Source organism: Pyrgilauda ruficollis, unplaced genomic scaffold, assembly GCF_017590135.1.
Source record: "Pyrgilauda ruficollis isolate IOZ18807 unplaced genomic scaffold, ASM1759013v1 scaffold4, whole genome shotgun sequence".
NCBI lineage: Eukaryota > Metazoa > Chordata > Aves > Passeriformes > Passeridae > Pyrgilauda > Pyrgilauda ruficollis.
In genome coordinates, this window is record NW_024525489.1 from 17,400,330 (window position 1) to 17,415,847 (window position 15,518).

General features: G+C 40.7%; 1 protein-coding gene across 5 annotated transcripts in view; it reads left to right on the forward strand.

Moving 5' to 3' along the window:
- The window catches only part of RASGRP3 (RAS guanyl releasing protein 3), a 59,193-nt gene that overhangs the window by 9,322 nt on the left and 34,353 nt on the right, over window positions 1–15,518 (forward strand). The window contains exons 1-2 of one of the 5 annotated variants that reach the window (XM_041477280.1): window positions 3,540–3,603; window positions 3,681–3,811. The exons of 3 other annotated variants lie outside the window; for them this stretch is intronic. The gene's annotated coding sequence lies outside the window, so the exon portion shown is untranslated. Of the gene's footprint in view, window positions 1–3,539; window positions 3,604–3,680; window positions 3,812–15,518 lie in introns of those variants that run through there. One more of the 5 variants, XM_041477279.1, reaches the window with a different exon arrangement.

Sequence of the window (15,518 nt, forward strand, 5' to 3'; positions counted from 1 at the left end):
AAATAACTATAGTTCAAAATTCTGCACAGTATCAAAGCACTGGTGTTGAGATAAGCTCTCTATCAGTGATCAATTTCTAAATTAAAACATCTATAGTTAATTAAATGACGCATAAACAAGACACAGCCAAGTGCATCCAAAAAAAAAAAAAAAAGAGAGAAAGAAAAAAAAAGAGAAAAAACAGTTAAAAAAAAACCCCATGAAATAAAGCCTCTCCTACTGTAAGGAGAGGAGAGAGAAAGATTTATCCAGCATCAGTTATCCAGCATCAGTAAAAGCAAAAATCTTCCTGACCTTAACCCAAACCAAAATGAACAACTGTTCCATTCTTTAGTTCCTTGAGGCTGTTCTAAAACCTATCCATACTATGTGACATTAAAAATTTTACCTTACACACTCCTATAACAATTCATTGCTAACTGTGCTTATTTTTCGTTGCTCCTTTTCAGTACTTCTCATGTCTCATTTCAGCATGACTGAGAAATCTGTGTGCATCTGCCAGTTTTTATTTGAGGCATTAATCATAGAATCTTTGGAGTTGTAAGGAACCCACAAGGATCATCGTGTCCTACTCGCAAAGAATAGGAGAAAGAAATGTACCTTTTTCAATCCACTCTTCATTTCTTTTCTCAGCAGAAAGAGAAGGCAGAATACTGTTGTATTCCACACAGCAAAGCTTTTTTCGTATTTAAGATGCTATCTGATAGATGTAACAACACAATTTTTTGTAGCTGCATTAACTACCTGATTTTCTTTTGTATGTCAGTATTTCTTTTAACAAACAGGAAAGAACAGAAAAAAAGCAAAACCTCCAGAAAATTTTAAAGACCTTTATTTTCAGGAATTACACCCAAATTATTTCTCTGTTCTGTTTCACAATGACTTAAAGTTGTCTGTCTAGCATGAGGATAGATAAACTTTTTCCCACACAAACCGCAGTTTATGGAAGTTTTTACAGAGCCATAAAAGTTGATTTATTTGGCTACTCATTTCAGAAAGTACAAATACTACTTTTCTTTTTAGGGAGTGTATCCCAAGTTGTTTGTGGAATATTGCCATTCAGTCATTATCATCAAATTATGTTCCTGTGTGGAGCATGACTACCAAATAGAGACAGCTATTCAGTGCGGAGTGATGACATTGTACTCTGTGCTATTTCAAATGGCCCAGGAACTACCTGTATTTAATCAATTATATGAACAGTTGCTGATAAATGGAAAAGAGTGCAGTTGATATTGCATAATCAGAGAAATGGACAAAGTAATAAAAATTGTAGTTGTGGACAAATAGAATATTTTGGAACACATTTCAGTCATGTTTTCTTCAGTATCAACAAGGAGTAATTTTGCTCAAAGTTGTAAAGAAATTTAGGATTTAATTTAATTTTAAAGTTCCATGTAAAATTCTGTTGCCCTTGATCTCAGCGCATTTTAGGGGAAATTAAATGGCATTTATCGAGGATAACTCATTTGTGCCTTAAAGCACAGTGAGTGCCTTCTCCTTTGTCTGAGCAAGGCCAAGTGCTCACACCCAGTTCTGTGATCCATGGCCAGGGTCTGCTCAAACTTCCAACCCAGTTTTGCCAGGGCACCTCTTGCTCCCTTTTGGAAATTGCCATTCCTCCAGAGGCCTAAATTTAAATTAACTGGTTCCTCGTGGGTTTATTTTTCATTTTTGAATTCTTGCTTTTTACAGCCCCCTTTTTTAAAGCCTCCTCAGCAGCTGTGATGGGTCACAGAGCCCCATGCCCTGGGACAGTCTCTTGGAGTCTCCCAGGATGACGTGAGGAGCAGCTTGCTGAGGCGCTGCCCAGCCTGACTGCGCACCAGGACACACCTGCAGCAAACATTCCCTGTTTCCCAGGCCTTCCTCCTCCCTCTGCACTGACCTTCCTCAGACCAAGAGGAGGCCAGGTCTCATGCAAAGCTCAAGCCCTTGGAGGAGGAACCCCAACCCCAGAGCTCCTTTGCCCCCCAGGCTGGGACAAGCTGGATACAGCCAAGCCTGGCCAGGTTGTGAGAGCTCCTTCAAGGCAGGAGTTTGTTCTATGGAAACTTGTTTCCCCAGAGTCCCGGGAAACAGGAGAAGCTCACAAGGGCAGGCGTGGGTAATTAGCACAAGGGCTTCTTCCCTGCTCCAGGCTATGCTGGCAGCACTGGTGGCTGCATGGTTTTGTAACCATGTGCTGGTTTATATAATACGAAGAGCTGGGTAAGGTCAAAGGAAGCGACCTGAGTTACCCTTTGTCACTGCAAACTTCATCTTCAGGGATTTGCTGGCTTTCATTGGATTCTGATAAATGTGCCAGTTAGATATGCTATTCTATTTTAACCATTTTAAAAACAGGCACATGGCTCTGAGAAATTCCTTTAATTTGCTCAAATATTGGTTGCAGCACTATCTATTGGTGCAGTTTGTATTTCAGAAAAATGCCCTACAATGCCCTTTGTAATCCAATGAGACCATGTTGTCTTGCAGGATCTGGATTGCTTACCAAACATCCAAATACCATTACCCCGTCCTGTAGTGATGTACTTTCAATCTTGCCAGTTTGCAGTACTGCCAGGTTTCAGCACACTGTATCCTATATGTGGGAGGGGAATTTCAGAAATTCAGAAAATGATCTTTTGCACCTCACCCTTGAAATACCATTGACTGTATGCCTTTGTCCTTAAATACCTAAATATCTTTAAATGTGTGACCAAGCTAAAGGGAGTTAAGTGTAAAGTCTCAGTTGAATTTCAGTAATGTGTGACTACATATCACCCTGGAAAATTCCAGCAAAACCTGTTCCTTTCTTGACTTCAGCACTTCTCCTTCATTTGTCCTACATCTGGGAACATGGGCATAAGGATGCTTTTTTGTTGCTCTCTCTGTTTAGACTGATAGTCCTCACCTCAAAGGGTCTGTCTCAGTCTGACTATACAATGTCTGGCAAAATGCAGCCACATAATCCATGATGTAAAAATGTCAGATGCCAAAATTAAAATGATCTCTAGTATTAATATTCATCACTCTACTGTCCAAACATAAAAGATTGTAATATTACCCTCAAGAACAACTAATCCCCAGAAAATTGGGGATTGTTCATATATTTTGCAGGATCACTGGAGTGGCCTGGTGTTAAAGACACTAAGAACACAACAGTTTTTAAATTTTACTGTTGCTGTTTAAATTCCTGTATTAAAACACAGCAAAGTCTGAAGTCAGAAAAAAACATGAAGCCATCAGCGAAGATGTGTTTAACTTTCCACTTGTGCTGCCCCTACTGTCGATTAAGGCTTATCTACTCTTTGGTGTTAGTCATTAAAAAAAAACCTACCAACAAAAAACCAGAAGTTATGGAGTGCATAGTGCCGCGTTCCAGTCAAATGCTTTAGCAAAGGCTGCTATTATGAAAAGGATTTTCTAATAGGGGGAATAATGATCTTCAGATTCTAACCTCCTGGCACGGCAGTGAGATTTATCAGGAGGGGCATGTGACTAGTTAAGACACACAGCCCCAGCTTGAAGGAAACAGCTGCTCATTTCATGCTTTAGCACTTGGCAGCTGGACAAGGAAGGGTGATGTTTGTGTTGAATACCTCTGCAGAACCAAGTACAGTAAGTGATTTTCTCTGTTTTTGATTTTTTTTTCCCTAAACTGTCACTGCTTTGTCATTGTCCCATTTTCATCCTAGACCTTTCATAAAAATGCTTGGAAGAGTGAAGCATATTTTTGAAACTTCACTGATAAGCAGTCATTCATGCTCAGATTGCCTGCATTTCTCTGACCTGTGATCCAACAGCGTTGTTTTTGGGAACAAGGCAGGTACGGTGCTTTACCCTCGTGTCAGCCAGGCAGGGACTATGGTGCTTATTTACTCAGATGATGGAGGGAGGAGGCTGTTTATGATTACTGTATTTTCCTTTCTCTGCAGAGCTAGTCAGTAGATAGTGATGCAACTTGAGTAAAGAGAAATTTCAGTGTCTGTCTTAAAAGTACTACCTCAAAACAGTGTGATCAATCTGAGCAAAATTGCTTGTGACTGGTTACTTTCTGTGGGTCAGTGAGAGGTTTTTTTAAATGGAAAAGATACAAGTAGAGAAATGCAGGAAGACTGAAGATGTACTGATTAAGATATAATTGAGACATTCTGAATAATAATGCATAATTGGACTGTGAAGATTGAAAAAAATGTAAAAAAACAGGGAAGGAGTCTCCAAAATTTCTCCTAAAGTTCTTTATTCAATTTCTTTTTGGGTACTTGCATGTTTTGTGGTTTTGCTTCATGAATGATTGATGTCTCTGTCTAATAATTTTTGACTCTTACTGTCTGAAGTTTTCTTTCAAAACCAGAGTTTAGGATACATAAAAAGGAACTTTTGATCAATTATTTACATATAGATGAATCAGGTTTCTTTGGAGGAAGACTTAGGAGGAACAGGAACAGGTGAATGAGTGATGGATCTTCATATGTGATAAGACTAAGGTGCTCTGGGGAAATTTAAAGAGGGGCAGACAGAGCTGTGGGGTCCTGTTGGGGAATGTCTAAGAGCAAAAACTGACAGGTTGCATGCAGTCTCTCCTTCAAAGGTGGGGAGAATAAGCTTTTCAAATATTTCTTTCATAAGGAAGTGAAACATTACTTTTTGAAGACTTTTCTTTTAAACCATAGTTTATGATTTTGACAGTTGATTGGAAATTTTATGGGAAAATGTCAATTGGTTTCAATTGTTCACAAAACCAGAAGTCTGCGTGGCTTCCTGCCTGTTTGTGTCTCCAAGGGTAGACTGCCTTTGAACCAAGAACTGAAGCACTCTCAGCACACTGCAGCCCTCCCACAGGGATGCTGTGGACCACCACTAATGGAGCAGGCCTACAGCTCCTGGGGTACCCAGTGTTGTGTCAGGAGCCCGTGGTGCCCTGGGCACCTTGGCTGCAATGGGGCCCCTCCAGCCTGTCCCCATCCTCATTCCATGTGGGGCAGGGAGAATAACTTGTTCCCTGTCACTTTTCATTACTGATCCCAGAATAAGTTTATTTTTCTTCAGAATTGTAGGAATTCTGATTTTGAGTAAGATTATGCCGTGGTGTGCTTGTTTGCAGACACTGTATTTTGTATTTGAAATGAGTGCTCTGTGTTAAGCAAACTCTCCAGGACTTGTAAACCTAAGTTAAACCCCAAATCCACCAGAAAACAGATATGAGCTCAGTCCATACCTGCTGTAACTTCTTCCTTCCTGCTTCTCCACAAGTACAGTGCCAGTGTTGGTGCAGAAGGTTGATGCAAAGCCACATGGCTCAGCACCTGCTGGACTGTGAGCCAGCTATACACACTTCTTGTGCAGCTGATTAATTCTCCTGCGAAGCTGGGAATTGAGTGTAATATAAAAGAGACAAAATTATGATTACAAAGTAAACACTAGACAACTGCACTACTGAGCTTGCCTTCAGATAAGAATGTCTGGACCTATCTTGTTATAGTGGTAGCAAATTGTCTCAAAGAAATGTGGTGGGAGAGCTCAGTTTTGTGTCTCTTTACTGTTGGTTGTAAAGGTAATTTGCAGTTAAGGAGAATAACTCATCACTTGGATCTGCAAAGTTTAAGACAAAAAAACCCTGCTTTATTTACAGCTTCCAGCTGTCATTACTGTATCTGATTCTGAATTAAATTCAGGACTCATTACGAGACTTTTAAATTCTCTGTCCACAAAATGAAGAAAACTTGATCAACATCACAAGATTCTTAAGAGTGTAACTGTTTCAATCCTTATCACTAACTCATTTTGGCAAGAATATTTACTGTTAAACACAGCCAGTGTACTTTGAGAAATAAGTGCAGTCTTCAGGCTCTCCTCACTTTTTGGCTTTTCTCATGAATTCTGACTGCAATATCTGTCACTGCAACACTAGAGACGGAGCACCACTGGGGCACACACTGATTTTGCACTTGAGCAGAAAACACAGCCTCTGTACCACTACCTTGTTATATTATTTTATAATATCCTGATCTCATAAAAAACAATGCTCAGCTTCTTGAATATACACCCCCATTAAATTCATGTAAGTCAAGGCAGGTCTGCATAAGCGTGAAGCACATTAATTAAATCTCAGCATTCTTTGTTCGGGAAGGGCTCTGCCCTTGCACTTCCCCTTGATGGGCCTCTAGAAAGCCCAATATATGACTGAAAGTTCATCCTGAATTGTTTTTTATTCTGTTTTATGGGACATTGGGTAACAGTGGGGACATTGCTATCCCTGTGTAGAAGCTCAGTGCAGACCCTTGTCACTGAGAGCATCGTAAGGTTCCTGTTAAATCTTTTCCCTTTACTCTGAGGAAATGATCAGGGCAGCCTGGCAGCTCTCTTGATGGGTATATTTCTGCTCCATATCAAAACATGCAGCTGAGGAGCAGCTGCAGTTGTGCTAGCCCCTCTCTCCAGTTGAAAATGCCATTGTACCAAGGAGCCACTCCCAGGATATTCTTGAATAAAGAGAGGAAACGACTTTTAAAAATACTGTAAGGGCACTTGTGTCATTTTCTTTTCTTCCTAAGCTACCCAGGCCTAGCTACAATACATTTGTACAGGTCCTCTAAACAACTTGCACTGAGTGTTTCCTTTTAACATATTTATGGCATATTCACTTTTTGCTGCTGAATTTGATAAATTTGTTTTCAAGTTGGCCCTTTCTTACAAGTCAGAAATAGCAAGGTTTTATACCTAAGAGTTTGAAATCAAAAGCCTGAAACAAATTCTCAGGTCTTCTGGTTTTTGCTCTTCATTGCTTTTCTCTGTGTTTTTTCTATTCCATGTGAATAGCCAGTGAAGTAGTACTTTTTCATTAATAGGTTTTCTTATTGGTATAACATATCTAAAAACCACCTGACCACCAGAATAGGGGTGTTGTGACAGGGAATGAACTTTTCTCTTGTAACGAATGTAAAAGATTAACAGCTACAAGCACCAGCAACATCAACAAAACAGATTTGGTGAGTCCAACTCAGCTACAAAGACTAATCCTCCAAATACATAGGTATTTGCTGAGCTGAATTCATGAGAGATCCCATCAGAAAGCTCAGCTAACCTCTAAGTGTGTGTGAGGTCAGGATCAACGTGTAGGTGTGTGGAAATACCCACAGGGCTGATGTTTACAGCTCAGCAGAAAATACAATTACCCCTGAGAACTGCTCTGGTTGTTTTGGTAGCCATCTGCTGTCTCATTTCTCTGAATAACTGCTCCCCTTGACCACATTCAAATAAGTGAAATGGTTTGACTCTCTCTACAGAGTACTCTCCCACCTGTGATTTATGCATATGCTCGCTCCTTACTAATGATCTGGAGTTTCTCAGGCAAGGGGAGTGGGCTTCAGCATCTTGAGAACCTGCTAGGCATAATAAATTAGTGACACCTGAGCTATTCTTGTTCAGATATCTCGTATATTTAGTTCCTGCAAAGAGAAAATAACTATATAACTGTTAAATTTAACAGTTTAAAATTAACTGCATAACAGTTAAATTAACACAAATTTAATATTAATGATTCAGGAGTATGTCTACTTTGGACTACCACAGAAGTCATACCAAGCTTAATATACAGCAGCTGATATACATATATTGATATTACATGCTATATATACCAGTACATTTCCATATACTACCCCTTCCACTCCTGTTAAAACTGCCTCTCTTTTCAACCCCTTCTGTGGAAACCTGTCCCACTCAGAGCAGTGATGGGCTTGTGCAAGGGGGTCTGGACTGCAAGATCTCTGAGATGAACAAGGATTCTCCATTATTTCTGAAGTATATTTTACTCCCCATGCCTGAAACAGGTTGACGATTTGCAACATAGAAATCAGTCTTAGAGACCGGAATTTAAGTAAGTCATACATGATATGGTCAAATAGACTGAACATGGCTTGTATGGGGGGTATTTGCATGCTTGCTAAACATGTTGATAAGGCTGCCTTTGACACATGACCAAAGGTTCATATCTTCTTTGTTGTAATGCTGTTGTAATTCTTGTTCGTGTTCTTTAGAAAGATGAACACCTCTCCAGCTTAAACTCTGGTCTCAACAAATTGAATTTCCCTCGTCTGAAGTAGCATTATTACAGAAAGACTTCTATTCATAACCCATCATTCACTTTGGTCCACCCAGTCCATAATCTTGGTGCTGGTTTGTGTGGCACACATTGGTAAATTGGTTGTTTCACAGCAATCCATTGTTCAAGCCCAGAGCTTGTTGGGAAATTTGTGGTGTTTGGAAAATTCTGGTGTTGCTAGTGGAAAGTAAAAAAAGCCCAGCTTATGCAAATTCATAATTGATTACTAGTGGGGAAAACTACATCAGAAAAAGTTTGCTGAATTAGGGCTTGAGTGAACTCACTATCTGGATATATATATAGTGATTTTTGTCCTCCAAATCAGAATAGCCATGACATTCCAGCCTTATCACTCTGTTCATGAAATAGCTTCCTTAAAAGACTAACAATCTCCTCTGCTAAAGATGTCTTGCCTGCTTTAGCTTGCTTACTCATGTTCTACTTTGCTGAATTCATGAACACATACTTCCTGGAACAGCTGCCACCCTTCCTAAAACTCTTGGTTTCCAGGCCCTGCCCTACTGACTGTCTGTATATTTTTATCTTAAGTAGGAATTGGGGCAGGAACTAGAATTCACCTTTTTCCCCTCCCCTTGAGTGAATGCTCATCCCCTTAGATTGACACAGTCGTGCTCTTGCTTGCTTGCTCCCTGCAGACCAAAGAAACTTCATTATTTCAAGTAATATGGAATTAAACTGAGGTTCTGAGGATGATAAATCTCCTCTGTAGTCTCAGCCAAGATAGTGTGAGGTCTGCAATCCTTCCATTAGCTGGAAGAGTTGGTCCTGTACCTCTCACAGCTTTAAGGAGTGCTCAGAGCTTTTGGAAAAAGAATTTGGGCATCATGACTGCATCTATGTAGAGTGGGATTGACAAGTTAGGTGTGACTAAAGGATGCTTAACGCAGACAAGGCATGTGTACAGATTCCAAAAGGATTTAGGAGTGGCCTAAGTAGAGAGCTGCTTGATGTTACTGACTCAGACTTTAGTATCAAGAGTGCAGAAAGAGGTTACAAGCTCTAGACAGTCGCATTTGGGGTGAGGAGGTGAGAAGTGAGAGACCAGGCTGAGCAACATACCCCTAGAGTCAGGCTGTAGAAGTAAAAGGGAGCCAGGATTTGGGCTCTTTATCCTTCTTTTGGATCTAGTTATCAGCTCATATTACAGAACTAAAATAAGAGATGTGGTTTTCAGATTAATGTATCTTAAGTTTGCCTCATGTCTGTGTTTCAAAAGCATCTCCTTTTTGAATACTTGAACTGATTTAATGAAATTGAATTAGAAATTGGTGTAAAATTTGACTTGAGCATGGTTACCTGGTATACTAGTGCTTATAGAAAGATAGTTTGCTCCTGTAAGTAAGCTTGAAAAAGACGGAGCTGTTTTGAAAACCTGAGTGCAACAGCAGCCAGTCTTTCAATGGTAAATACTGGGGGAAGAAAAACAAGTCCCTAAGCCTTTAAATCAGCTTTTAAATCAAGATCTTCTACCCTTTAATTTCTTTCTCTTACTTGACTACGTTTTTCATTTGATATTAGCTTTACTACATACCCACAAGATATTTTTTTTTTTAGAATTATTGGCGTTTAGCAGATCTGTAAGGAAATTCTGATAAGGTCCCTAAATTTGATGATTATATGCTAAGGAGTAAAGAGTTATGGGTGTCCTCTATGAATTCAAAACAAACAGGTTTGGATTAATTCAGTAAGAGTCTTTCAAGTTGCTTGGGATGGTCTGAACTGGCCACTGCAATGTTGTTATACTACCAATTAACTGGCAGGGTTTTATCTACCACACCAAAAGTGTACTGGGTGCAGTATGTGATTCTCAGCTGTTACAGCTACAGCAACTGCTCTTGTTGCTTTTCAAATAATGGTGAATCCTTAGCATGCATGAGCTTTAAAGAATTACAGTGTCTTAAGACATGAGCTTTGCAAACTTAACCAAAGGGTGTTGATAAGGTTTGTTTTTCTGGAGTCCTATGGTAGTAGTGTGTTTTGTGTCTGTGGAAGTTGGATATTTGTGTAGCTTCAATCCTGTGTTAGATATTCTTTCATACAATAAATATATAACTGCCAAAATAATATTAGCAAAATAAATATCAAATTTGCTTGTTTGAAGTATTACTTGTTAAAGCAGGAACTGTAAGACGCTTTTCCTCTTTTTTTATGAGATTTTGTTTTTACACTGCTCCTTCCCCTTTTTCAAGTTGTCTTGCTGTTCTGTATATTTTTATATTCAGCACATTACTCTCTTTTTAAAGAAGGCATTTAACTTGTTGGCTGCAAGCTGTCTTATTGTTAGGAAGGTATGTGGTTATTAATAAAACTCGCTCTGGTCCAAGAGCTTGGATAGAGGAATATAGGTGACACTGTTCTCATATCCTGTACTGTGGTGACACTGTTCTCATATCCTGTGCTCTGTAGACTTCTTGTATCACAAACAGCTTTAGAGGTTTGCTGCTTCTTCATGTTTGTACTAACCAGTGCATGTTTCTTAGTAGATTGCTTTGTGAGGAAACAAAGTTTACTCAGCTTACTGATGGTTGCTTTGTTACCTGTGAAAAAAAGAGTACAAAATCTAGTCAGGTGCACTGAAACCAGCTAATAATCTCTTTGCTGCTCTTCTCTGTTGGAGGCTTAGTATTTAAAAAAAACTCTGAAGTGGCCCAAAAAGCACTGTATGTCTGTGTTTAAAATGCTCTCTTTGCATCATTAAGAAATCTGAAGCTGCCATTGTTTCACCCACCTTCCCAAGGGAAACACAAAAATAATAACTAGAGGTGACAAACCGCTTACGTATTGTGATGCCCAGCATCTGCTGACAGAATTCCAAAAAGGAAGATACCGTCTCTCTCCTGACCTGGGGCTGTGTTTTCACTCTGCCCGCTCCTTGCGGCCTGCTTGCCTGCGGGCCGTGAGGCCCTGGTGCCTTCTGCAGCTGCAAAACCCCCCGAGGCAGGCGCCCTGCTTTGGGTGGGCGTGCAGGAGGTGCAATTTGCATGGGCCCCAAGGGTCACACGGCAGGTCTGTCTGTCAGGGCCATGCGTGTCTGTCACCGCTTACTAGCGTGCCATTTGCCTTTGCATTCTCTCCCTAAAGAGCACGGGCTCCCCATGGATGGCAGCTGCCGCCAGGGACTGAGAAGGGTTGCGGGCCATTAGCAACTGGCCCAGCCACACTCCTGGTGTGGGATCAATTAACAGGTCTGTGGGGAAATAGCAGCTACATGTGAACCATTTTCTACGCTCATCAAAGGGAAAACAAAGGATTATCCGATTGCAAATGCACAGTAACAGCCAAACCAGTGAAAGCAGCCAAAGCTCTGTCCTGTCCTCTGTCCTTTTAACTCTGTCTTGCTCCATCTCAGACATCCAGTTTCCCATTACTTAAGTCTCTGAAAGCCTCTTCCTGCCTTTATTGTTTTACCAGTTGCTGCCTTCAATTTACTGCGCTGATAAGTACTTCCCAGGCTGTAAATATGTGGTCGAGACATTTCTGAAGCCAATCTAGGTTTTGATTGCAGTCACAGGAGGAAAGGTCAGCAGCAAAACTGCTCTCACTACACAGGGAGGCCGCTCCTCACACTAGGGTATGCATAGATTGTGAATTCATGGGGAGAGATGTGAGGGAATATAGGGGTTAACAGGACTGAAGAAGAAAAAATGGAAGATGCAATTAGCCTCCCCTTTTCACAAGGTGATACCCTTGCTTTTAGTAGATTAGTACAGTAAGTGCAGCTCTTCAGTTTGGGAAAGGCCAGAAACCAGAAAGAGTGAGAAATCAAATGTGATCGTCATTGCTGAAAATGATAGCAGGTAAGTAGGGGGTGGTGAAGTCTCCCTAGTGGCATCTGTGACTGCAGATAATGATTTTGTTTTACCTTGATACAACATAGCTGCAGAGATGGCCAGTGGAAGAGGGGAAGTATTTTAAAATTTTACTTTTTGGGACACTTAGCTATAATCTCTACTGTTTGGGTGACCAGCAGAAGGCTGCAGAGCTTGGTGGGCTTGAGAAGCTCCATATGTGTCTGCAGTTCCTGTGGCATCATTACAAAGGGTGGCACCAATGTCTGCAGTGTGGCTGTCTCCCAGCGTGGGGCCCAGAAAGTTCCATGAGTAATTAGTCTACAGTGGGAAACAACTGGAAATTACAGAATGATATGGAGTGAAAAAAACTTTTTCTAAGGGAAAAAAATATTTAGAAGCTATGGGTTTATTAGACAAGAACTTGATACCTCAATAACTTACTGAATTCTAATACTAGTTACATGCTCTTATGACTCCTGTTTGCCTTAAAATTGATTGAAAAGTTGTGTGAAACTAAAAGCAGTGCTGATTTCTAAAACTGTCCTAACTCTTGGAATATTTCATAGCTTGAAAGAAGTCACCACCCAGGGACTATGCTACTGCTGAAAAATTTTGGCTTAGTTAAAAATAAGACATAACAAGTGTTATGGCAGATTTTCAAGTTGAACATATGAGAAAGTCTAGGCAGATAGGTCCTAGGATTTCTTAGTAATCTAATTAATAATGTGATTTTTCTGGCTTGTCTTGAAGAGAACATAGCTGGTTAATGTAAACAATAATAAAATATTAAAATATTTTGTAACAGATATATGGTAATAAATATTCTGGGGATTTGTCTTTCAGAACTGAAGGGTTGATTACTTCCCCAGATATATTTTTAAAATAACCTAAATAATTAATTTTTACTTGGGCTAGACCAACCTCATTATAGGCATGTAACAGTGTAACGAATTGTGAATATATGCAGACAAGATGTGTTTTAACCCTGACTTGACTAGGATAACAAAGCAGACTTACTCTTGAAAGATGCTCTGTGCAAGTCTGTGAATAGCAAAGGTAATTGCCAAGAGTTTCTCAGAAGGCTTACAGGCAGTAGTATAACTTGTAGGAGGTACTGATGGTGTCCTGCTTGGCTTCTGGAAAAAGATCGAGTTAGTGTGAAACTCTTACTGCTGTTGCTGTCCTCTCCCTCGGTGCTGGAGATCTCTGATGTGTCTGAAGCACAAAGATTCTCAGAAGACCTGCATCCTCTGGCATCACATGTGTTAATCAAATGTCTAATGTTGATAATTTGACTTTACTGGGAATAGCAAAATCATTTTCATGACAAATCTACTGAGAGATATGGCTGGGAGTTTTACTTCTTTTGAAAACAAACTAAAGTCTTCCTTAGCTCTCCCTTTTAACCTGATGCATTCTGGGCAACCTTGACCCATGGAAAGTGGAAGATGTCATCAACATAGTATATGGATATGGAAACAAGGATGTCTGCTCAGATTTTCCTGCCATTTATTAGCTGGAGTTAAATTACAGATACAAATATCAACAAAGTAAATACAGGAAGCAAATATGGAAGTGGATGGGACAAACCTAAAGTATGGTAGATAACCAATCAATAAAATGCTAGTATTGCAATTGGGAATGTAACCTTTGTTGTTTTTACAAATCCAGTTATTAAGCTGTCTATTATTTTAGGTTAATTATGATGAGAAAACCTGGGGGTGTGTAGGAGTGTGTCCCCTAATGACAGAGTGGCAAAACTAACCTTTGTCCCCCAAAAAAGGAAAGAAGCCCAGAAGTTTCTCTCAATGATTAGGTGAAAAGTCACCTCATAGGACCTCAGGGACTTCACCAAACACTAGAGAACATCTAACTGGATAGAAGCCAAAAAGTCCCGCCTGACCCCTCAGGTAGAAAAAGAAGGGAACAAAAGAGCAAAGGGCTTTTGTGAGGTGTTTTTACCAGAAGCAGACCTCTGCACATGGCTCGAGTTTTTCTGTTTTTTATTTTGCCTTATATTAAACCTTTTTTGTTTCTAACACTGCAGCAGAATTCATCCTGCTTATTTTATGCCCCAAAAAGTAATAGCTGAGCTATCCTTGGGTGTATTATGTTTCTTTTTGAGGGCTTATGAGACCTGGCCCAAGAAAAAGAAACTTAATAGGGGTGGTGTTGGTAGAGGTGTTATGTTGTCTCTGAAATCCTCTTGGTTATGTTTCACAGGAAGAATGCTCAACAAAATGCTATCTAAGCAGCTCAAGCCTTAATCAAATGACTTTCTGATTACTGAAAGTTTTTGGTCGTGTGACTGTCCATTGGCATTCCTCATGATTTCTGTAAGCTTCTATTTTATCTTGGGTCAGCATGTATTGTACTCCATATGCTAATTTATGAACTTGTGCAAGACACCATGGTCTTATATGTGTGGGCCTGAACTAACACCATGGGAGTGGATCCATATATCCACTTGGTCTCTCACCCGTGGCCCTATTAATTTAACCTCTGTTTCCATCAAAGACTAGATGTCTAGGGCTTGAAATGGCTTATGATACCCTTCTGTGTTGACTGGGTGACTTGTGAAAGTAAATATTAAGCTGAGTGGAGCCTTCTCTCAAAATTAAGCATAACAAAACACATTTTGAGTATTTGTAACTTCAATACTTTTGTGCTAAGGCATATGTACTCTTCCCTTAGAGGCTATATTGGATGCAAACAGCAAGGGTTTGGCAGCAGACAGTCTGCAGGAATGGCCTCTGTGGGAAAAGGCCAGGGGCTACCCTGTGTCAGACACGGCCACTTCCAGCTGTCATTGCAAGGGACCCCATGCAGCTGAGACCATCAGCCAAGTTTGTGACACCTCTGGAAAAACATATTTAAGAGAAGGCAGAAAATTCTGAGGAGGGGGAAACATGGAGAAAACAAGGGAATGGACAGGAGGAGGGAAGAAGAGAGGGAATAATAAGGTCAGAGGGCAAGGAGATGCTCTGTGGCAGAGCAGGTACTTCCCTGGAGAGCCTCTGGCCCATTGATAAGTTCATGGAAGAGGAAGTGCACCTCTGAAGGGAATGTGACCCACAGAGAACCCATGCTGGAGCACAGAACCAGAGTGAGAAGGGAGCAGCAGTGGAGCGAAACTGCTAAGTACAGACCCTGACCTCGTGCACTGCTGATTGTCTCACCAAAGGATTGGCTTCAGCCAGCCACCTGTCCTATCTTCTTTTCAAACACAGACATCCCACTCTGTTGTTCAGTGTCTTTTGAAGTCCCCCTTTGATCCGAAAACAACAACAACAAAAAAGTGAATCAGAGCAATAGGCTGTAGACACTGTGGTTTATTGTGTAACTACGATCTGAAGGTGTGCAACGAAGGTGAAGTCCTGGGAAGTCAGGTGAGCCCAGGACTCCCATATTCCATTTTCATTCCTCTCCTGCCCACAGCAAGACTTCTATCTTGCGTTTGTGGAGCAGTGCCACAATGTCTCCCTTGTTCTGTGTCCCTGCTCCATGCAACAAATGTCACTGGCAAGCCAGATGTGCCATCCTGCAGCCAGCTGCATGTGGTGGCTGAGGTCATGGGCTGGGCACAAGCAGTGGCATTGGGCTGCCTGACAGCCCAGCAT